Source organism: Saimiri boliviensis, chromosome 15 (assembly GCF_048565385.1).
Source record: "Saimiri boliviensis isolate mSaiBol1 chromosome 15, mSaiBol1.pri, whole genome shotgun sequence".
Classification (NCBI taxonomy): Eukaryota; Metazoa; Chordata; class Mammalia; order Primates; family Cebidae; genus Saimiri; species Saimiri boliviensis.
Window position 1 is genome coordinate 31,684,408 of NC_133463.1, and position 22,330 is coordinate 31,706,737.

Consider the following 22,330-nt stretch of genomic DNA (forward strand, 5'->3'; position numbering starts at 1 on the left):
GTCTGCCTCTAGATCAGGGATAATTCATTCAGCCTCCACCCTCACCATCACCAACAACACCAACGCCACCATCACTGGGAAGGTCCCCAGCATCTCTGCCCCAGTCCCCACTGACACCCTGGCCCCCATGCAAGCATGCCTCTCTTCCTACCTTGGGATTAACATCTTTCCACAAAGGTTAACATTGGGAACAGCAATTCGCTACAAAGAAAAAAGACCCTAATCCACACTGTGCCATCTGAAGGCATAGCCCAAGGAGACAATAACACCCAGAGTCTGGATTACTCTGTCTTAAATAGCATCATCCATGAGTCCACCATGAGCAAATTCTGTTGGTGCTGCTCTTACAAAGGTGGCAGATTCTAGTCTCTTCTTACTACCTCCATTGCTCCCGGCCCAGACCCAGCCACCATTTTCTCTTGCCTGGATTCTTTTCTTTGCTTTTTTTTTTTTTTTTTTTTTTTTTTGAGATGGAGTCTTGCTCTGTCACCAGGCTGGAGTGCAGTGGTGCAATCTCGGCTTACTGCAACCTCTGCCTCCTGGGTTCAAGTGATTCGTCCACCTCAGCCTCCCAAGTAGCTGGGACCACAGGCACATGCCACCATGCCCAGCTAATTTTAATTTTTTTTTTTTTTTGTATTTTTAGTAGAGATGGAGTTTCACCCTGTTGGCCAAGATGGTCTCGATCTCTTGACCTTGTGATCCGCCTGCCTCGACCTCCCAAAGTGCTGGGATTACAGGCATGAGCCACTGCACCTGGCACCTGGATTATTTTCATAGGTCTTCCTGCTTCTGCCCTTTGGCCTATTCTTAACACAGTGAGCCTTTTAAAACATCAATCAGAGCACATCACTTCTCTGCTCAGAACCCTCCTGAGTCTTCCTGCTTTGGAGTAAAACCCAAGTATTTATTAAGGCCTAAATTGTCAGCCCTAACATTCCCACCCAATTCACCTCCACCACTATCACCCCAACCTTATCTTGGGGCCATTCTGATTCTGCTTCCTTCAGTTCTCAAGCCAAGAATTTTTGCTCTTCTCTCAGGACTGTTACGAAAAAATTTTTAAACAAGTTTAAAGATCCACTTGACTTTTATTAGCAGTTCATGAATCGGGCAGCATCCCGTCTACAGATTTAGAATAGGTATTCTGAGGCACTGAGGTTGGGGGCGGGACTTAGAGGCCGAAGAGGGCTGAAGAAGCAGAAATAGAGCAAAAAGCGGTTTGCTCGTTTCAAAATGACTTTCCTGACAGTGTTAAAACGGAGGAGTTTTCCCTATCATACCAGCTCAGGTAAGCTGGTGCCCTTTCGATTGGTCTTCTATTTTTTGGACAATGGGCCCATTTTAAAGTTAAGTTTGATGATATGGCAAGCTAGCACAAGGGTCTAGTCTGTTGGACCTAGTGCAAAAGCTCAGTCCAAAGCAGTGGCCTCCCATAAACTTCATTAAACCTACTGTCCCTCAACCTGGAATACTCTTCGTGCACATGGTCACACAGCAGCCCTTCAGTCTTTGCTCAAATGTCACCATCTCAGTGACTGTCCTATCACAGATAGCAACACACACTGTCTGTCTGTCTCTCTGTGTCTCTCTCTCTCTCTCTCTCTCTCTCTCTCTCACACACACACACACACACACACACACACACTCACACACACACACACTTCCTATCCCTTCGCCCTGCTTTTTCTCCTCGGCATTTCTTGCCATGTGATCTGATCTTGTGTCTGTCTGCCTCCGTGAAGACCAGAATTGTGTCTGTTTTGTTCCCTGCCATACCCCTAGTTTCTAGAATAGTGCTTATTCATGTGTGTTGAGTTAAATATGTTGATTGGTTGTCATTGAGGAGGCAAAACAACAGGCTGGTTCTTTCCCGGGACACTGCCAGTTCCCTTACAAATAGACCTGGGCGAGTCCGTTCACCAGGTCCCCAGACAAGCCCAGACCTGCCTGAGGCATGGCAAGCTCAGCTCTGCTCAAACCAGAAAGCTCTGCCTGGGGTAGGCAGCAGCTGACATCCTGGGTGTGAAAGATCACTGTGGGGAGGAAGATGGGCCCTGCAAAGAGAAAAGCCATGGGCTACGGGGAGCCCTGGGAGAACACAACATTCCCAAGACACCCAGATGTAAGGGGCTGGCCCGGAGGACAGCGGAGTGGCGAAAGAGTCGTGCTGGGAAAACTGGGGGAGCAGAGGATTTCCAAGGGGTGGGGTGTGACTGATGGTGTCTCCTGCCCCAGGGGAGTCTGTAAGTAGAGCCCTGGAAAGCCCACCTAAGTAGGAGCCTTCTCCCAGTTTCCAGGAAATGATGAGAGCAGAAGCCAGAGAGGAGAGGGTGGGAGCCCAAATGGGGTGGAGAAGTGGATAAAGGGCGTATAGACAACTTTCTCAACAAATTTTGCTGCAAACGATCCGTATAGGCCAAGAGAGCAGGATACGCGGGGGACTTTTGTCATTTGGAAGAGATCGTCATATTTCTTTCCAGGGAGGAAGAAGTCAATGAAGAAGAGGTTGAAGGCACAGACAGTAGAAGGATACTCAAAGGAGTAACAGTCCTGAGAAGGCAGGAGGATGAGAGGCTCACCGCCTGTGGCCAGTTCAGTCTTAGCTCGGCAGGGAGACCACCGTTCCTTGGAGAGGTGGGCAGAGAGGAGGACACGAGCAGAGAAGCTCGACGGTGACAGGGCAGGCATTGGAAGTGGCCACACCTGAGGACATCTCTTCCAAAAAAACAGGAAGCAGTCATGGCTGGGAGGCAGGGAAATTTGCTGAAAGCGCTAGGGTCTGAAATGGCTGCGAAGGGAAATGGGGGAAGGAGCTGACAAAGTCCATGTGAGATGCTTCGGGGAAGCAACAACAACAAATCATATAACTTCTCTTTTCGGGATGCAGCTGCTGTCTGAGGCTGCGTGATCTGCGCAGCAGAGGAGCGGGGTTCAGCCAGTGGAGGCAAGGTCTGGCCCAGCCAGGAGCAGGAGGAGCAGGGAGTGCGTGCGCAAGGACGGGAGACCATGAGAGCGTGAGGCTGGCAGGCAGTGGGGCAGAAACAGAAGTGCGTTAAGATGGGCTCTTTTACTTGGTAAGTGGGGAGGAGGCCAGGAATTCAAGATCCCTATGAGATCCTAGAAGAGGTTTCATGAGAGAGCGGGGCGAGCAGGAAGGATAAGAATTCAGTGAGCTGGATACTGCAGTTGGAATGACAAGCTCCCTGCTGTGGCCTTGAGGATGGGAGGCTGGAGGGAGGGAGAGTCTGGATGGAGGCCTCAGGAGATGGTTGACGCAGTGCTGAGGTCTCCCAAGACGATGGCACAGTTTGAGGGAAACAGGCAGTGAAGTCCTCGGAGCTTGTGAAGGGAGACCTAAGGTGTGCAGAGGCCAGTAACGAGGGTGACGTGGGAGAGACCAAGGCTTGCCTCCCATATCCATCAGCCCCTTCTTTCTTAGAAAGAATAGGTTTGATTTCTAGCCAGAGCCATTGCCACTCAGACTTTTTAAGGTCACATTGCCCATCCAAGCCAGCTGCTGGTAGTGGCCGTGTGCCTGCTCTAGGGCGCTCTGGAAGCCCTTCTGTTTCCTTCCCTCCACGGCCAACCTGGAGCCCTGATGTGGTGGCTGAAGCGTGGGCCACATCTTGGGCCATAAGATGAAGCTCTCACCTTAAGAGCGGGAGAACCACGAGTGGGAAGAAGCGTGGGTCCCCAGAGACTTCATGAAGCCAAATTACCTGCTCGGGACAATCTGCCTCGGAGACTTCTTTAACTCAAAAAATAAAATCTGGGGTGTTTGAGATACTGTTATTTTGGGTTTTCTGTCAGCAAATGAACTAATTCTAAACATGACAGATGGTCTAGGAGGATGGCACAGATCTCAGCGGAGAAGCATTTTCTAGAGGAGGGTGAACACATATTTGCCTGTAAACAGCAGTAAGAAGCTTCATGAATGCCAACAGCGGGTCCCAGGCCTTAGGTAAATGGGGTGACAGGAACATGAGCAGCCTCCACTCACAAGGGCTGTCAGCCACTGTGTCCTCAGCTCCAGTGAGAAGGAGGAGGGGGCCCCAGCCACAGGGAACTCCTGTCAACGGAACAAGCTTTCTAGAAGGCAAAGCTGAAAGCCTTGAGAGCCAGGCAGTGCTGAAGGAGGAAGACGAGTTGGAAGCTGTGGAGTCAGAGTAACTGTGTGGCTGAGTATAAGAGGGGTCCATATTGGAGACAAAGGTCAAAAATGAGGCCCAGGGTCTCACCAGACCCAAAATTTCCCAAGAGGGTTTAGCCATTCCCTGCTGTGACTGTCAGGCTGAGGCCAACTTGGGTTCCTTCCTGCAGCTGACTCCTGAGGGCAGGAGGGGTAGTTGGCCAGGGCTGGAAGGGCAGGGAGAGAGGATGTCCCCTCCTGCAGTGGGGCCCAGCGTGCCAGGGCATGGGCGGGGCAGCGGCCCAGAGCCCAGAGCTCTTGAGGCTGAAACTGCCACATCCTTCGACAGGGTCATGATCTTAGTCTCAAGTTTCCCATTTCCTTCCTTGGGTATTTTAGTCTTGTTTTTCTAACCTAATTTCCATATGAACTTCAGAGGACTCTACTGTATGCCTCTATTTTGAAGAGCAGATCCTATTTAAGCATTGGAAATGTAAATTCTGGACAAGTGTGTGGGCCTTGAAGAGGAACCTTTTTTTCTTTCTTTCTTTTTTGAGATAGAGTCTTGCTCTGTCACCCCGGCTAGGTGCAGTAGCACGATCTCAGCTCACTGCAACCTCCACCTCCCAGATTTAGGTGACTCTCCCACCTCAGCCGCCAGAGTAACTGGGATTACAGGTGCTCACCACCACACCCAGGCAATTTTGTACTTTTAGTAGAGACAGGGTTTCAACATGTTGGCCAGGCTGGTCTCCAACTCCTGACCTCAGGTGATTCGCCCACATCGGCCTCCCAACGTGTTGAGATTACAGGTGTGACCTCCCACAGCTGGCCAAAGAGGGACATTTTATAGGAAGCAGCTTGCCAGGAGGACTGCAGTCAGAACTGGTCTGCGGGAGACCTGCCTACTCAGGCACGGTGGGGGGGAAAGGAGCTTAAGACTAAAAGAGAAAGGGGCGGCTCCAGGGACCAGAGCTAAAGACAAGACAAGATTCTCCATCACTGAGTGAAATGCAGGAGCCACAGTGTGAGAAGGGAGGCAGGTTCCTGATGAGGACCTAAGCCCAGAGGAGCCGGGCAGGCCTGCAGTTACCTTAACCAGCTTCACAGTGCAGACCACAGCCTGCTTATAGGAACTCAGTGCCGGCGTGGGCGGATCAACAATCAGGAATTCTTGCTGTTGGCACACACTCTTGAGCTACAGCTGCCTCGATTCCCCTGACCTAGGGTGAGGATTGGACTGCAGGCTTAGGCAGGATGGGCGAGGCGGGGTGGAGCCGGACTGCGGCTGAGATCAGGTTTCCAGCTTGGGGGAAGAAAAGGCCAGCAGAGGCCAAGGATCAGAGGGGGCCAGATAGATTGTGCAGAAGCTTGTGGCCACAGCCATTGTCCTGGAATCATGCCCCTTCCCTCTGTTAACCCCAGATGGAGGAATTTAATCACACTGCCAGGAACAGCTACCCTAGTCACAGACATGGTACCAGGCAAGAAGTAAATGCCGCTTTAATGTGAACATGGACTCAGAGCCAGCGTTCTTATTAGAATCCCCCGGAGTGCTATGAAAAAAAGCAAAACCCAACGCTTGTGCTCGCTGCACAGTAAAATCAGACTCTCCAGGGATGGGAACAAGGCAGCAGTGGCTTTTAAAGCTCTCCAGGTGTTTCCCGTGTGCAGCTGAGGTTAGAACCTGAGCTTGAACTCTGGCTCCGTCATTTACAGCTGTGTGGCTTTGGACAATTCACTCAAGCTGTACTTCAGTTTCCACCAGTGTGACATGCAGATTCTCCTAGCACTTCCTCATGGGCTCCTGTGTGTGCTGAATGTGTTTAGGCAAGCCTGGCTCAGAAGACCTCTTCAGCAAGTGCAAACTGCTGTGATTCGTGGTAGTAAGGATTCTGTTTGCAAAGGCAAACCTGAAATAGTGAGAATTCGCCCTGTTTCAAGATGTTGACCAGGCTAGTCTCAAACTCGTTACCTTGTAATCTGCCTGCCTTGGCCTCCAAAAATGCTGGGATTGCAGGCATGAGTCACCGTGTCTAGTCTGAATGCTGGTACTTCTAAACAGGACAGGGTCAAAGATAAAAGCAGGTTTCACCCAGACTAATAATTATATTTTAAAATAAGAAACAACCTTTCCAGGAAATCATCTACTTTTTAGCATTTAATTCTTTTTTTGTGTGTAAAAGTTTCATTGAGCTGGGTGCGGTGGCTCACGCCTGTAATCCTAGCACTTTGGGAGGCTGAGGTGGGTGGATCACCTCAGGTAAGGAGTTCAAGACCAGCCTGGCCATCATGGCGAAACCCCATCTTTTTAATTTTTTTATTATTATTTTTTAAGATGGGGTTTCACAATGTTGGTCAGGCTGGTCTTGAACTCCCAACCTCAGGTGATCTGCCCGCCTTGGCCCCCAAAGTGCTTGGATTACAGGCATGAGCCATCACGCCCAGCCCAAATCCCATCTTTTAAAAATATATATAAATAAATAAAAGTTTTATTGAGATATAATTCACATACCATACAATTCACTCATTTAAAGTGTATAATTCAATGGTCTTTAGTATGTTCACAGAATTACCTGTTTTGTCGTTTTGTTTTTATAAAGCATCTTCCGAGGGCTTGTTACACTTCTACCGTATTTGGTGTTCCTGGTCTAGTCCTAGAAAAATGCTTATCTAGAACTGATCTGCTCCAAACCTCAACATGCCCAGAATAGATGGTTTCTCAGAATGTGAAGTGTGACCGTTTGGGTGTAGAACTGTCCTGTGTGTTATTTTCAGGTCCCTGTTATAGAGATCACGTCAGAAGACTAGGGCACCAGCAGCAGCACCAGGCTGGGTAAGCAAAGCTGCCCTTTGGCAGCCAGCCCCACGGAGGAGACAGAGAGAAAGTTCTAGAATCATCCTTAGAAAGACACAGGAGGGCAAGGGCAAGAACGGCAGCCTCTCCCTAGCTCACGTCTCACCAGGGTTGGCTAAGCGGCCCTCCCCTTGCCCCGCCGAGTGGCAGGACAGCTCCCAACACTTCTCTAGGCTTGAGGCACCCGGGGAAGGGCGAGCCTCCCAGGATTCTCAGAGGGAATCCCTCTGAGAAGCCTGTGAGGCTGGGCCATCTAGAAGGCGAGAGCTCCACGTGGGGACTGCTGGCTTTCAGTCAAGGGCCTCCACCTTGAACTGAGTCTCCGGTTCTCCCCGTCTGTCCATGGGACCCGTCCTCATCCTTTGTTTTTATTTAGTGTTAAAGTTCCTCTGAGCGCTGTGTTGGCCCCCACCTTCTACAATGTTAGCCAATTCTTTTTTCCTGCCATCATGGAGGTAGTTTTCAGAAATGTGTGTGTGCACACTTAAAGAAACACATACACAGACCGACGAAGACTGTGCTTTGCCATCTCCAAACACGACTCACAGGCCTCCGCACCGTGAGTGACACTTCCCTCCTGGATGGAGGTGCTGTCGCCACAAGGAATCGTGGGTAGCAAGGGAGTCAGCCTCGGCTGGTCGGGGTGGCGCCAAAACCACTCTCAACCACAGAAGGTTAAACCCACTTTAAACCAGTGCTTCACTAACTGCCGAAAAGTTAAGAAACACCTGATTAAAAATGCAAATTCGAAGAACCTGTCTCCAACACTCAAAGCAGAATTTTCCAGAGAGGCCAGGCCATGCCTTCAAGTGCCCCCAGATGATTCTTACCATAGGAAAGCTTTCTCTTTTTCAAAAAACTCAGACGCCCCCCCATTAGAGATTCCTCTGGTTTCACAGGTGGGAGGGAAGGATGGGGAAGGCATAGGACTGGTGAGGGGTCTCTAGACTGATGTTTTCCCAACACTCCCCCAGGAGGGTGTGAAGTGCAGGAGAGCTTCAGTGGGGGTTGTCGTGATGATTTCAGTGACGTTTTCTTTCTTCTGAATAAGGTTTTCATCATCATAACTGTTTTAAAAGCTCTGTGTTATCAAATGCTGTGCTATGCACCGATGAGGCATTTTATACACATGCCGGCACTTAGTCCTCTCAACACATTTTGTCAGTTCTATTGCTGTCCCCACTTTCCAGATGAGGAAATCGAGACAGGTTATGTCGTCGGCTTCAGGCCACTTGGCTAAGAAGCAGCAAACCTGTTTCCACCAACTCCCAGGCCAGCGGCTGAGTGCCACACCGCCGTGCTCAGCCTGCCCGCAAGGGCATATGGGGACAGGGGTGCGCTGAGAGCTAGGGGGAACTCTTGGTCACATCCCAACACCAGTTCCCCAGGAGAAAACAGGGCTCCTTCCAAAAGTGTGCACACCTGCTTTGAACTGGCATGGTGGGCTGTGTTGGAGGTACCTTTAGGCCAGTAACTCTTAGCCGATGATATGTCAGCATCATCTGGGATCTTATTAAAGATGCAGGTATCTAGGTCCTAGCCACACAGATGCCAACTCTGTCTGTCTGGAAGGCAGGTCAGGAATCCGCCTTTGTATGAGCATAGCCAGTGATTCTGAGGCACGCGCTGAAGGACAGGAAGGAGGGGGAGATCGACAAAGCCCTGAGTGAGGAATCCCCGCCTTGCCATCCAGATAAGCACCCCTCACGAGGCAGCGGAGGCTGCATCCTGTACGATATTTTGTCCTTTCTCCCATATCCGGATACTTCTGCTTCTCCTTTAAGACCCACCTCCCATGTCACACTTCCTCTGTGCCGTCTTTCTCCCTGGCTCCAGAAAGAATTCACCTCAGGAATCTCATAGACTTTTAAATCCAGGCTGTCCCTGGATTTAAAGGCAAAATCCAGGCTCTCATGCGATTTTCTTTATCCGTTGGCTCAAATGGTAGTTTCTCTGCCTAAATCTCTGTGGGTAATTTCTTCACCTTGGGGTGAAGTCCTAGGCTGCTGTCTGCTGAGCCGCAGCTGGACAGCCCGGAAGCTGGAGGAAGCCCAGCTGCTGAGCCGAGGCTGGGTGGCCTGAGCAGACGTCCAGAGACTGGCAGGCGCTGTTCCGGCTCCAGAGCTGATATGTCCACACCACACACCCACACAGGCCAAGGCTCCAGCCCCCTTGAGATCAGTGGCCCTGCCAGACCCTTTTCTGAATTGCTCATGCCGAATCCAGTGTCAGGGACGTGGTGGGCACTAAATCACAGCATGGAGTGTGGCAGCTACAGTCACGTGGTAGCAGTTGCCAGAGGGCACTGTGGGCAGGATCAGGGTCGGTGCTGGGTTCCCCAGAAGGGACACTGAGGGTGATCATTGGCGTCCTCCTTAGGTTTCAGAGGCACTTGCCTGCCACATGTTTCCCAGCTGTGTTCGTTCCCTGGGGATGCAGCAACAAATTACCACAAACTTGGTGGTTTCCAACCACAGAAATTTATTCTTTCCCAGTTCAGGAGGCCAGAAGTCCAAAATTAGCATCGCTGAGCTGAAATCAAGGTGTTAGCAGGGACACATTCCCTCCAAAGCCTCTGGAGGGATGCTTCCTTGCCTCCTTTAGCTCCTGGGAAGCCTAGGCATTCCTAGACTCGTGGCTACATCACCCCGATCTCTGTCCCCATTTTCCCATGGCTGTCTTTCCCATATGTCACAGTGGCTCCTGTCTGTCATCCCAGCACTTTGGAAGGCCAAGGTGGGCAGATCCTTTGAGCCTAGGAGACCCAGAAACATGATGAAACCCCAACTCTACAAAAAATACAAAAATTAGCCAGGCTTGATGGCGCACACCTGTATCCCAGCTGCTTGGGAGGCTAAGGCAGGAGGATCTCTTGAGCTCAGGAGGTGGAGGCTGTGGTGAGCTGAGATGGTGCCACTGCACTCCAGTCTGGGCAACAGAGAAACCCTGTCTCTCCAAAAGAAAAAAAGAGAGATCAACACTAGATTTAGATTTAGAACCACCCTAAATCCAAGATGATTTCACCTCGAGATTCTCAACTACACCTGCAGAGATCCTTTTTCTTTTCTAAATAAGCTCATATTCACAGGTACTGGTGGGGTAGAGAACACAATTCAACCCACTGCGCCAGCTTTGCACTAAATAAATGTCTGTGGTTAAGTACTTCCTCCCCCATCTCCTTTCTTTCAACACCCAGTGCCAGTACACCTCCGCTTTTGCCATGGACGGGCCTGCCCTGGTGTCAGTTTTGGCTCATTGCAGCCCTCCTCTCCAGCCGTGAGGACAGCAGGGGATGTGGAGGGCCAAGAGGGGCAGAAATCCTCCTCCTCCAAAAGGGTGCTAAGATGAGCACCAAACCAGCTCACTATGTCCGCCCCACAAGTCACATGCCTATCCCCTGCTACAGCCTGTGAGCTCTTAGAAGTGTGGAACTGTGTCTCTTCTCTCTATATTCCCACCAAGCACCAGGCCCAGCATCTGTCAGTAGTCAGTGCCTTGATAAATGTTTGTTGAAGTCTTGAATGCCAAGGACGGAGCAATAGGATGTTGCAAGATATATCCGGTTGTACATGCCCAGGGTTGTACCAGAGTCGGAACCCAGGGCATGCACTGGGGCCAAGGCCATAGTGAGGGGCCTTTGCCCCACTGTCTCATGTAGTCACCTATGAGCAGTATGTGCCACCAGAAGCTAAGCCTCTCCTGCTCAAAAGTCACCCACATCACAAAAGACAGCTGTGGTCTAGACCAGGCTGCAAAGGACCTGCCCTTCAATCCCCCTCCACCACCTTTTGTGCGATCTGGCCTGGTACCACTCATTTCACTTCTCAGAACCTCACTGTAAAATCAGCCTGGTAATAATGCCTATAGGCTTAAATCCTTTCTCCAGCCAAACATCCGTAAGTAAATGCATTCTTCCTCACAGCTTTATGGAGCAGGCTAAATGAGCGATTATGAAAGCTCCAGGCCCACAGTAGGCACTGCGGCAACTTTTTATATGGAATAAAAAGCATCCGACAACACAGCAGGCATGTCATTCGGTATTCACCGACTTTGGACACACTCCGTATCTGTCACCTGCACCTGCACATTGCTGACTCCAAAACCTTTCACTTCCTCCTGCGTATCTGACTGCCTGGCCCACCTCCATAGTCCACGCCTCATCCCCCAACTCCTCACCCCCGCCCCCTGCTCCTTCCCCTGTCAGCTGGTTCTAAAGGAGTAACACCGCCAGTCCAAACACCTCACAGTCCTGTCACATTCTCCCTCTCCTTTACCCCCAAATCAGTCACCAAGTGCTATTGATTCTTCTTCCTTAATATTCCTCCAACCTCTTTCCACCTCCTCACATCCACCTTGTCTTCACATGTTTAAAGCCGCATCATTTCTCACCTGCCATGCTGCAACAGCTTCCCTTCTTAGTCCCTTCCCTGCCTAATTTATGTCGACAAGACTGAAGTTTCTAAGATTCGGATCTGATCATCTGCCAGGACGATATAGAGCCTGTGGGCAAAAGCCCAAATTCCTCAGCAGGGCGGCAAGGACCTTGTGATTAGCCCAGCCTACCCCTCCAGCTGAATCTCCCCTCCTCCCGCTAAACCACAGCCACATGAGCCCCACCCTCTCTCATTTCTGCATGACTTTGCTAAGCTGTCGCCTTTGCCTAGAACACTGTTGTATCCATCCCTCAGGATTAACATTATTGACCCTTATTTAACCTCCAAGACTCAGCTCCTCTAGAAGGCCCTTCTTGCCTTCTCTCTCTAGGATCCTATAGCATCTTGTTCTGTGCTTCACACAACATCTACCAAATTATGTCATAAATGCCTATGACTTACCTGTCTGCCCCACAAGTCACATGCCTATCCCCTGCCACAGCCTGTGAGCTCTTGGAAGTGTGGGACTGTGTCTCTTCTCTCTATATTCCCACCAAGCACCGGGCCCAGTATCTGTCAGTAGCCAGTGCCTTGATAAATGTTTGTTGAAGTCTTGAATGCCAAGGATGGAGCAGTGGGATGTTGCAAGATATATCTGGTTGATTTTTATTTAAAAATACCATGTTATACCACGAACAAAACTGGGAGCGACATTCTCAGTAATGTTTTGTTGGAACATAGTGAAGTGTTCTTCGTGTGGCCATCTCTTCCAGGAGCTTAACGTGAAACTCAGCATGGTGAAAGTCTTTTGCTAGGCTAATGTAGTCCTTCATAAGAACTTTCTGGAATCAGCATGAATACATACGGGAATCATTGCTGAAAAGAGTAGTCAAATCGCATACCCTTAGGAAGCCAAGGTTTTGATAGGTCTAGATCACTATCAGTTCAAGGTTAAATTTCCTGAGTAGGGCTGAGAGAACACATCTTATGTGGTTGGTTAAAGAAGAATCAAGTGTTTTGGATAGCAGATGTACAGGTGGCATGGATACATTCTGTTTGGAAGGCTGAGCAGACTGTTAAAGAGATGAGGCCTGCCCTATCTCCACCCGTAGGTAGGTTACAATCTCCTTTACAGAAACCCTACACTTCAGTTATGCTGGATATTCACTTTCTCTAAATACATCTTGTACCTTTCCTTACCTCTGACAGTTTCTGGAAGGCACCTGAATGCCCTCTCGTTCTAATTTTTACTTAGCAATGCTTTATTTACATGCCAAGGTCCAACTCATTGTGATAGAGTAATGGAGATAATAATCCCTGTTATCTGTTTTTTCCACATTAAACTTTTGGCTGGGCATTTGGCCACCTGGCTATCAGCTACATTTCCCCATCCCCTTTGTAACTAGGTGTGGCTGAATGACCGAGTTCTGGCCAACAGGATATGTGAGCCACTTCTGGGTCCGGGCCTTAAAGAACCTGCTGTGTATTCCCCTAACCTCTCACCCAGCCCATAAGCTGGAACACTAATGTAGCAATGACCAAGTTTTAGCCACACAGATGAGGCCAACACCCTACAGAACACTGGAGCAAAGTAACAAGATAGAGCAGAACTGAGTCCCTGAATGACCTTGTGGAGCTGAGCTATCCCAGCAGGCTCACTGCCACCTATATCCACACTGTCACAGGAGAGAGAAATACAATTACATCTTAAGATTGATCTTACATAAATCACTGTGTTTGGGGGGTCTCTGCACTTTAACTCAGTTACTTATACATCATTTCCTCTGGGAAGCTTCCCTAAGAGCTCTGTCTGAAGTCCTGGCACACGTGTTTGATGCTAAAGCTCGCACTACACTCCATGTGGCATCATAGTGCCCTTCGTGCATGTTAGTGTGTCCTGATGGCAAAGGCCACACCAATTTCATTTTTCATATCCCCCAGAGTAATTAGCACAGTGTCCCACGCATGGAAGTCACATTTGTTGAATAAATAAATGAGGGAACAAACAGGACTTCCCTCTCGAATACGCTTTTTAGAAGTGAAGCAAAGATAGCAGCAGCAAAGTCAATACAAACCGTAGTTAAACAGAAACCAGCTGGCAAATAAGAGGCCCCGTGCGCTGAACTGGGGATGGTAATTCTCCAAAAATAAGTGTATTGTGGCAACAAAGCCTGAGGAGCCTCAGGGAAAAACACAGGTGGCTACTGCAGGCCTGGATCACAGCCTCCCTTCCACCCAGTGACCCCGTGTCCCTCAGAAGACCCAGGTGGAGATGGCCCCGTGCTCTTAGCACCTGGACTATCATTTCTGCAGACTTGACAACCACGCCGTGGGCACTTGTCTGTAGAACCAGACCTGGAAATAGAGTTTCTCAGAGGTACCTGGAGAGGAGCACCAACTGTGTTCTCCCAGGCCACCCCGGAAAAGTGTAGGAAGAGAGCATTTCACCGACCATCAGGAAAACACTCAACCATAAGGGTGTGGAGCCTGGGGCCAGACTGAGGGGTCTGAAACCCAGCTCTGCCGCTTACCAGTTGAACAACCTTGGATGAGTGGGACAGAGGAGGCCCCAAGGAGCTGACACCTCTGTCGGCCTGGGTCTGGGCTAGGAGGATGGGACAGGGTGCACCAGGAAGATGTCTGGATGTTTGCTGATAAAAATGGATGAAAATACGTGAGGGGACCTGAAAGGCACGGATGACGTTGCGGGCAAGTACCCATAAAGGAAGGCCTGCATGAGGAAGTGCAAAGGAGAACGCAGAGAAAGTGCGCTCGGGCAGGGCCGGGCACAGGTGCTTCCTGAGGGGCCCTGCCCTTCAGCCGAGCGGACAGGAAGCAAGCCAGGCTCTGTGTGAAAGTCAGCGCGCGAGAGAGAAAAAGAGAGACACAGCTGTGAGCAGTGGACAGACAGACAGAGCCGACCTCAAGGAGATATACAGTGAGAAAAGGAAGGGTGGAGGTAGAAGAGAGAAAGAAGGGAAGAGGAGGAGAGGAGAAGAGAAGAGAGAGAGAACCAGAGGAGAGAAGAGAGACAGAGAGCCACCCAGCACCCCCGAAGCTACAGCTGCCTTCACCATGTCTGACTTTCAAAGTGCCATCCCCTTTGCCCCAAAAAACAAACAAAAAGAGAACAGAACAGTGACTTCTGTTCCTGAGGAATGTGCTGGAATGTTCTGATCACTGGGGGTTGACCAATGTCCTTAGCCCTGGATCGTGGCTAAGGACTCCAGTCTCCTCTTTCATTTCTCTTCCTGACAGGACCCCCTCCCTCTTCCCCAAGCTCTGTTTCTTCCCTGAGGTTGAAGAAAGATGCTGCTGTGGTCCCTGCCTGCTTACTCAGTGTGTCAAGCCGGAGTTCTCGGCTCCAGTGCGCCATGGAGGACATCGGGAAGAGGCCACATACCATTCCCTTCCCCAGCTGAGAGTCACATAAAAACCAAGGTCCAGGCCACACCACAGGCCCACCAAAGGGTGGAGAGGCCTGGAAGCTCCTCTGTTCTTCAGGGACCCCACCCTCTTCCCAGGCCCAGCAGACACAGCCGTGACTGCAGTCATGGCTCTCCTCTAGGCTGAAAGAGTGATGTCCCTGGAAAAGGCTGGCAGCTCTCTGGCCTCCTGTTTCTAGCCCCCACCCCACACCCTTGGCTGCAGGCCTCTGAGGCCCCTAGAGCTTGGCAGCTTCACGCTTCACCCCATGAGCTTCCTTCTGGGTCAGGCAGGACTCCAGGCCGGGTTCCTCCAATGGACTCCAGGAGAAACTTGAGCCAAACCTTGGGCTGGCTCCCTCTCACATCTGCTTTGGGGTGGGGCGCTTTCAGATTCCAGACCCCTCCTACCCAGGCCTGCCTCTTAGCAGGGCCAGAAGGATGGGCTGGGGAATTCCTGCACCCCAACAGCTGTGTCCCCAGCTCAGTACCTGGACAACATGAATTCACCCCCATCGCCAATAAGGATCTTTCACAGCTGCCAGCTCCCTCTGGGGAAGGCCCTTTCCACCCCTGGTCTTTGAGGCCCAAAGCTGATTCCGAGTCTTATTATAACTGTATTCCCAGCAGGTGTGACACACGGCAGATGCATAATAAAGATTCCTAGATGGATGACTCAACTTCTGACTCCTGGAATTCTATAGATCATTTTTTTTTTTTTTTTTTTTTGAGACGGAGTTTCGCTCTCGTTACCCAGGCTGGAGTGCGATGGCGCCATCTCGGCTCACCGCAACCTCCGCCTCCTGGGTTCAAGCAATTCTCCTGCCTCAGCCTCCTGAGTAGCTGGGATTACAGGCACGTGCCACCATGCCCAGCTAATTTTTTGTATTTTTGGTTTTTTTTTTTTTTTTGAGACGGAGTTTCGCTCTTGTTACCCAGGCTGGAGTGCAATGGCGCGATCTCGGCTCACCGCAACCTCCGCCTCCTGGGTTCAGGCAATTCTCCTGCCTCAGCCTCCTGAGTAGCTGGGATTACAGGCACGCGCCACCATGCCCAGCTAATTTTTTGTATTTTTAGTAGAGACGGGGTTTCACCATGCTGACCAGGATGGTCTCGATCTCTCGACCTGGTGATCCACCCGCCTCGGCCTCCCAAAGCGCTGGGATTACAGGCTTGAGCCACCGCGCCCGGCCTTGACCATTTTCTTAAAGTCCTCTTTTTGTCCAACTCCAGTGCAGCTCAGCCGCTTCCTGCCATTTCTGCTGCAGTCACAGAGCACTGAGGCCCCTTCTTGACCTCCTGGATCAGAGAGACAGAGGAAACATCGGGCAGAAGCCAAGGTGTCAGTGGGCTGCACTCCCTCCAGAGGCTCCAGGGGAGAATCTGTTCCTCGCCTCTTCCAATTGCTGGTGGCTGCCGGCACACCTTGGCTTGTGGCCCCATTACTCCAACCCCTGCCTCCATGGTCACACTGACTTCATTTCTTCTGTGTGCATCAAATCTCTCTCTGCTCCTTCTTATAAAATACACGTGATTGTATTTAGGGTCCACCTGGATAATCCAGGCTAAGCTGCCCTCCTTTAAATGCTTAATTTAATCACACCTGCCAAGTGCTTTTTTGGCATGTAACATGGTATTCACAGATTCCAGGGTCTAAGACATAGATAGACAGATAGATAGATAGATAGATAGATTGATTGATTGATTGATTGATTGATTGTTTATTTTGTGACAGGGTGTATTAGTCCATTTTTATACTGCCGTAAAGACACTACTTGAGACTGGGTAATTTATAAATAAAAGAGGTTGTATTGACCCACAGTTCCCCATGGCTGGGGAGGCCTCAGGAAACTTGCAATCATACTGGAAGGCCAAAGGAAAGCAAGCACGTTCTTCACAAGGCAGCAGGAGAGACAGCAAGGAAGTGCTGCTCTTTAAACCACCAGCTCTCATGAGACTCAGTCACTATCACAAGAACAGCACGGGGGAAACCACTGCCATGACCCAGTCCCCTCCCACTAGGTCCCTCCCTTGACATGTTGGGGTTACAATTCAAGATGAGATTTGAGTGAAGACACAGAGCCAAACCATATGACAGGGTCTCACTCTGTCACCAAGGCAGGAGTGCAGTGGCACAATCACAGCTCACTGCAGCCTCAACCTCCCAGGTGCAAGTGAACCTCACACAGCCTCCTGAGTAGCTGGGACAACAGGTGTGCACCACCATACCTGGCTAATTGAAAAAAAAAAAAAAAGAAATTTATAGAGGCCTCGCCATGCTTCCCAGGCTGGTCTCGAACTCCTGGACTCAAGCAATCCTCCCACCTTGGCCTCCTAAAGTACTGCGATTACAGGTGTGAGCCACCATGCCCAGCCAAGACCCAGATATATTTGAGGCCATTATTTTACCTAGTACACCTGGCCACACAGACACTCTGGAGGCAGGAAGATCTAAACCCTCCCTAGCCCTAAATCCACACCCTCTACTTCAGAGAGGGGACTGCTAAGAGAATCAGCAGCAGGTGGGGTAATGAAGAATGGAGAGATCGCGTGACAGAGGGAAGAGCACCGGAGTGAGAGTCTGGCTGTGAGTAGCACTTTGTCCCTTGCTAGATCTGTGACCTTGAACAGGAGTTCATTCAAACATTTACTGAGTGCCTTCTGTGTGCTCAGGGATGAGGCATGAGACAATTCCTTTACGTGCAAAATGGAGGAAACAGTGCCAATCACTCTGTGATGGTATATGGAGCACTGCCTAGAATTGTGCCTGATTCATAGCACATGCTCCATCAATTCTAGATATTGCCATAATGATTGTATAGTAGGTGCTCATTTGCTTTTAACACCCAAACTGTTAAGGCATGGAAAAACCTGCACAAAACAGGACCATGGAAGCCAAAAGAAAAGAGAGTTCCTCTATATCATGCTTGGTGTTCATAACCACTATGTGAGTTGGGTGGTACTTCTATTTCACAGAGAAAAAAGTAGGCTCGAAAGTCAAGATCCAGCAAATACAGTTGATGTTCACTGCATCTATGTGTTGCCCCAAATTTCCCAGCTCCCCTGCATCTAGGCAGGCCTGCGTGACCAGTTCTAGCCAACTGACTATGAGCAGAAGTGGCAAGTGACACCAACAAGATAAGGCAGAGAAAAGCCCCTGTGCATCCCCTCAGCTCTCCCTTCGCCTGTCCTCATGATTAGGAAGGTCTCATGGTGAGATGGCAGAGCCGCAATCTGAACCGTGGAGGTGGAAGGGAGCTGTCTGCTCCACAGGGGACTTCGCACATGCCAAAACAAAACAAAGCAATGCTGGTGCGTGTTGAGTGCTGAGATTTAGGGGTAGATTTGTTACACAGCAGAGCCCATCCTTAAGTGACGAAAAACACGGTCTTCTGACTAGACGCTTTTCCATCACCCTTTCTCCATCCACACTTGCCTTGGAGTTGTCTACACCTGCTGTTTTACTTCCTCACCTCCCATTCACCTTTTGGTCTCTTTGGTCAGCCTCCTCCTGAATTTGCCCTGTTTCTACTATCTTCCTGAATCCAATTGACAATGTTAGTTTTTTCACAAAGGAATTTCTGAGGAGTGTGACTCTGTTGAGGACATTGTATTAGAAAGTGACAGAAAACTTGACCCAAAGTAACAAACAAAAATAAAATTCATTGTATCAATCAGAAAAGGCCAACTGGGAGAGTAGACACTAGGGATGGTGACCACCATGAATCAGCAATGTCATAAAAGACCCCAGTTCTCCCCCTGTCCCCTCTCTGCATCTTTGGTGTGTGGACTTGACCCTTAAGCTAAATTTTCTTATGGTTACAAGATAGCCGCTGCTGTGCCAAGTATTCCATGCAGTCTCGATGAAGTCCAGAGATAAAATAGAACTCTCTCAGCCTTGCCTCTGCTTTAAGGAAATCTTTTGCAAAAACCCTCTAAAAGAATGCCTCCTCTCATGCTTCCTTGGTCCTAATGGGTCACAGGCCTACTTCTAAGCCAGTCCCTGGCAAGGAGAATGAAATGACTACCTTTGGCTTCCATTATGAGGATTCGCCCTCTGGGGTGGGAACATCCATACACTTACGTCAAGGAGAACAGATATCTCTTGGGAAGAGGGGCAGAGGGACATGTGTGGAGCAGGCAGCCCTGGGCCCTGCTGCAGTCTCCGTGACAACTTGTCTTCCCTGTTCGTCTACTGCTCTGATCACTTTTTCTTCGTGTCCTTTTCCTCTGAAGGTGCCTTGAAATTTTATTACTCTGAGGTTTTATGCCCAGATTTTTTTGTTTTTGTTTTTGTGGTTTTTAGTTTAGTTTAGTTTTGTTTTGTTTTTTTAAATGAAGTCCTGCTCTGTCACCCAGGCTGGAGTCCAGTGGCATGGTCTCGGCTCATCGCAACCTCCACCTCCTGGGTTCAAGCGATTCTCCTGCCTCAGCCTCCCGAGTACCTGGGACTATAGGTGTGTGCCACTGCACCTGGTTAATTTTTGTGTTTTTAGTAGAGACAGGGTTTTGCCATGTTGGCCAGGCTGATCTCAAACTCCTGGCCTTGGCCTCCCAAAAGAGCTGAGATTACAAGTGTGAGCCACTGCACTCAGCCCTGTGTCCAGATGTTTTCTGGTCTTACTCCATACCCTCTCCCTGGAAGTCTCATTCAGCCCATCACTTTAATTTCCATGTATAATAAAGCGTTTCTGAATGACAGCAATGGGGATACATTCTGAGAAATGAGTTGTTAGGTGATTTCATTGCTGTGTGAACATCGCAGAGTGAATTTACACAGACCTACACTACACACTAGGGTGTGTGGTATAGCCTATTGCTCCTAGACTACAAACAACATGTTACTGCGCTGAATACTGTAGGCAACTGTAACACAGTGGGAAGTATCTGTGTCTCTAAATGGAGATAAAAATAGGAATAGTACAGTAAAAATACAGTAGCATCCTCCTATAGGACCATATGCACTCTATCATTGAGTAAAACGTTATGTGGCGCATGACTGTGTATGTCCAGAGTCCAAATCTAGCGCTCCTGCTCTTACCTCTCTCTTGAGCTTTGATGCCAAATATAAAACTCTCTGCTTCTGACATGAAGTCCCAAGAGATCCTGAAACTCATCATGTCTAAAACAGAACTGATCTCGCCCTTCCCTTCCCAACTTCCTCAAAGTTGTTCTTCCTCCGTCTTGTGTCTGTGGTTTGGGTTAGTGGAATTACCTTCCACTCTTGACTCCTTCTTCCGCCACACTAAATTAGTCATCACACCTGGGACTCAAGCTTGAAATCTAAAACTCGTCCGTCCTCCCTGTCTTCATACTGTGCATGAGCTGGAGCCTCACCATGTCTCTCCTGGTGCATCACACCAGCCTCTTACTGCCTCCTTTACACAGCCACCAGAACATTATTTCCGAACCACAGGTCACATTATGCCCCTCCTTACCCACGCCCCCCACCCCCAGCTCCTAAAAACGCCCACTAGACTTTCCATGAGCAGGTCACACCTTGGCCGTATCTTCACCTCACCGCATGTCCCCTCACTCTGCATTCCAACAACAGTGAAATTCCATAAGAAGTCACCTCTCTGAGCCTTTGTGTACGCTGTTTCCACTGCCTGGTATCCCCTGCAAACTTCTATTCTTCCTCTAAAACCTGGCTTGATCATCACCTCCTCCAGAAAACCTTCCCAGATTCCCTTCTGATAAAGTTAACCAGTGCCTCCTCTGTACAACGGCTTTCTTCATTCATTCAACAAACATTTCCTGAGTACTCACCATGTGCCAGGTACTGGGCTACAAGGAACAGGACCAAACACCATCCCTGCCCTGCAGGAGGGAGAGGAAAAGGAAGCACAGGTTCATAAGATTGTCAAACAAGAGCAATTGGCAGAATGAAGGGAAGGGCCTTGGGGAAGACTTTCAGAGGCACCTGACGTATACCTAGGAGCTTGTCAGAGGAAGGGGAGCAAGAGGTTCAGGCAGAGGGAACAGCGTGTGGCAAAGCCTTGAAGTGGGAAGGAACACGGTGCAGCTGGGAAATACCAAGATGGCAAGGCTGGACCTTGTACACACTTAACCTGTTGGGCTGCTCAGACCGGGTTCACCTGCCCATCTGCCCTACCAGGAGGAGCCCCTAGAGGGTGGACTTCACCTCTGACTCAATCTCTGCCTCTTACCAGCCACAGGACAGTGCCCAGGGAGAGCTCAGGACATTTCTGATGATGGAAATGAAAATGGACCTATCAAAAGTATCACTTGTTGCTACGCTCAGGGTTGGGGTTCAGCCCCCAGTCTTTCGGGATTGAAAGACTCGGAAAGCCCAAATCTTTTGGACCTTTCAGCTGACCTCCAAAAGGAGCGGGTAGATGAGCAGATAGCTGAACAAACACTCAGGGGGCTGGAGGCAGGTGAAATGTAGTTTTATTCAGCAGCTCTCTCAGCAGCAGCTCACTCACACTAGCTCCTTTACACTGATCACCTTTATTTTGGCTGCCTGCGCCTCTCAGCAGCCAGCTTCCACACACACCTGTGTGGCCAGCTCTCCCTTGCCTTCAGGTTCAGCAGCTGAACTCTTTCTCTCTCTGGGCATGAGCAAACTGAGCTGTGTCCTGGCTCTCCCCTCTACATCTGCAAAGATGGACAGCTCTGGCTTTCTCTCTGGGTACAAGTGCGCCTGAATAGTGTCAGCAGGGCAATTATATCTTTTTCAGATGATAGTGGCATAGGGCCAAGGCATGGCCTTCCCATGTTATGGCAACATGGCTGTGATAACAAATGGAGTTATATGCCTGCAGTCTAAACTCACTGAGTCATGCCAGCCTGGATGTCTGCCTCGGCCTATTCTTGACCAAAGCACGTTCATGTACCTTACACTTGTAAACTGGGAGGCTCTCTGTCCAGGCAAGCTTATCCTCAGGGAAGGGGTTAGGATGGAACTCCTTTCCCCACCTTGCGTTCATACCCAGACTCCCCAGCAGCCACTTGGCCTCATGGGCAGCAGGAGTGACATTGCCACCACTGACCTCTCCAGGACAGTGCTATATTGGTGACCCTCGCCACCTCCCCAGATTCATATGTTGAAACCCTAGTCCCCAATGTGAAGGTATTAGGAGGTGGGGCCTTTGGGAGGTGATTAGGTCATGAGGGTGGACCCTTCACAAATGGGATTAGTGCCCTTATAAGAAAAGACATAAGAGAGGTGAACTCTTTATCTCCATGTGAACACAGTGAGCAGTCAGCTGTCTGCAAGCAGAGAGGAGTTTGCCCCAGAACTCAATCCTGCTGGTACCTTGATCTTGGAATCCCAGCCTCCAGAATTGTGAGAAGTAAATGTCTATTGTTTAAGCCCCCCAGTCTATGGTATGGTGTTATCGTAGCCTGAATTAGACAGACAGCCCCCTCCTGGTACATCCCTTTGGGCTCCTCCATCCAGCAAAAGGATGTGCAGATCCACCCCACGAGAGAGCTGCAGAGGGGAGAATGCTGGAGATTTCTGGACCCTGCAACCCCACTCCACCCCTGCACTCCTGCCCCAGCCCCACCACCTGGC

At 49.9% G+C, this 22,330-nt stretch overlaps 1 protein-coding gene across 5 annotated transcripts in view; it reads right to left on the reverse strand.

Annotated features, from left to right (window-relative positions):
- Positions 1–22,330, reverse strand: part of PLEKHF2 (pleckstrin homology and FYVE domain containing 2) — a 362,342-nt gene that overhangs the window by 264,975 nt on the left and 75,037 nt on the right. For 2 of the 5 annotated variants that reach the window (XR_012514063.1, XR_012514062.1), the window contains exon 3: positions 11,379–20,607. The exons of 1 other annotated variant lie outside the window; for it this stretch is intronic. The gene's annotated coding sequence lies outside the window, so the exon portion shown is untranslated. Of the gene's footprint in view, positions 1–11,182; positions 20,608–22,330 lie in introns of those variants that run through there. 2 more of the 5 variants (XR_012514064.1, XR_012514061.1) reach the window with 2 other exon arrangements.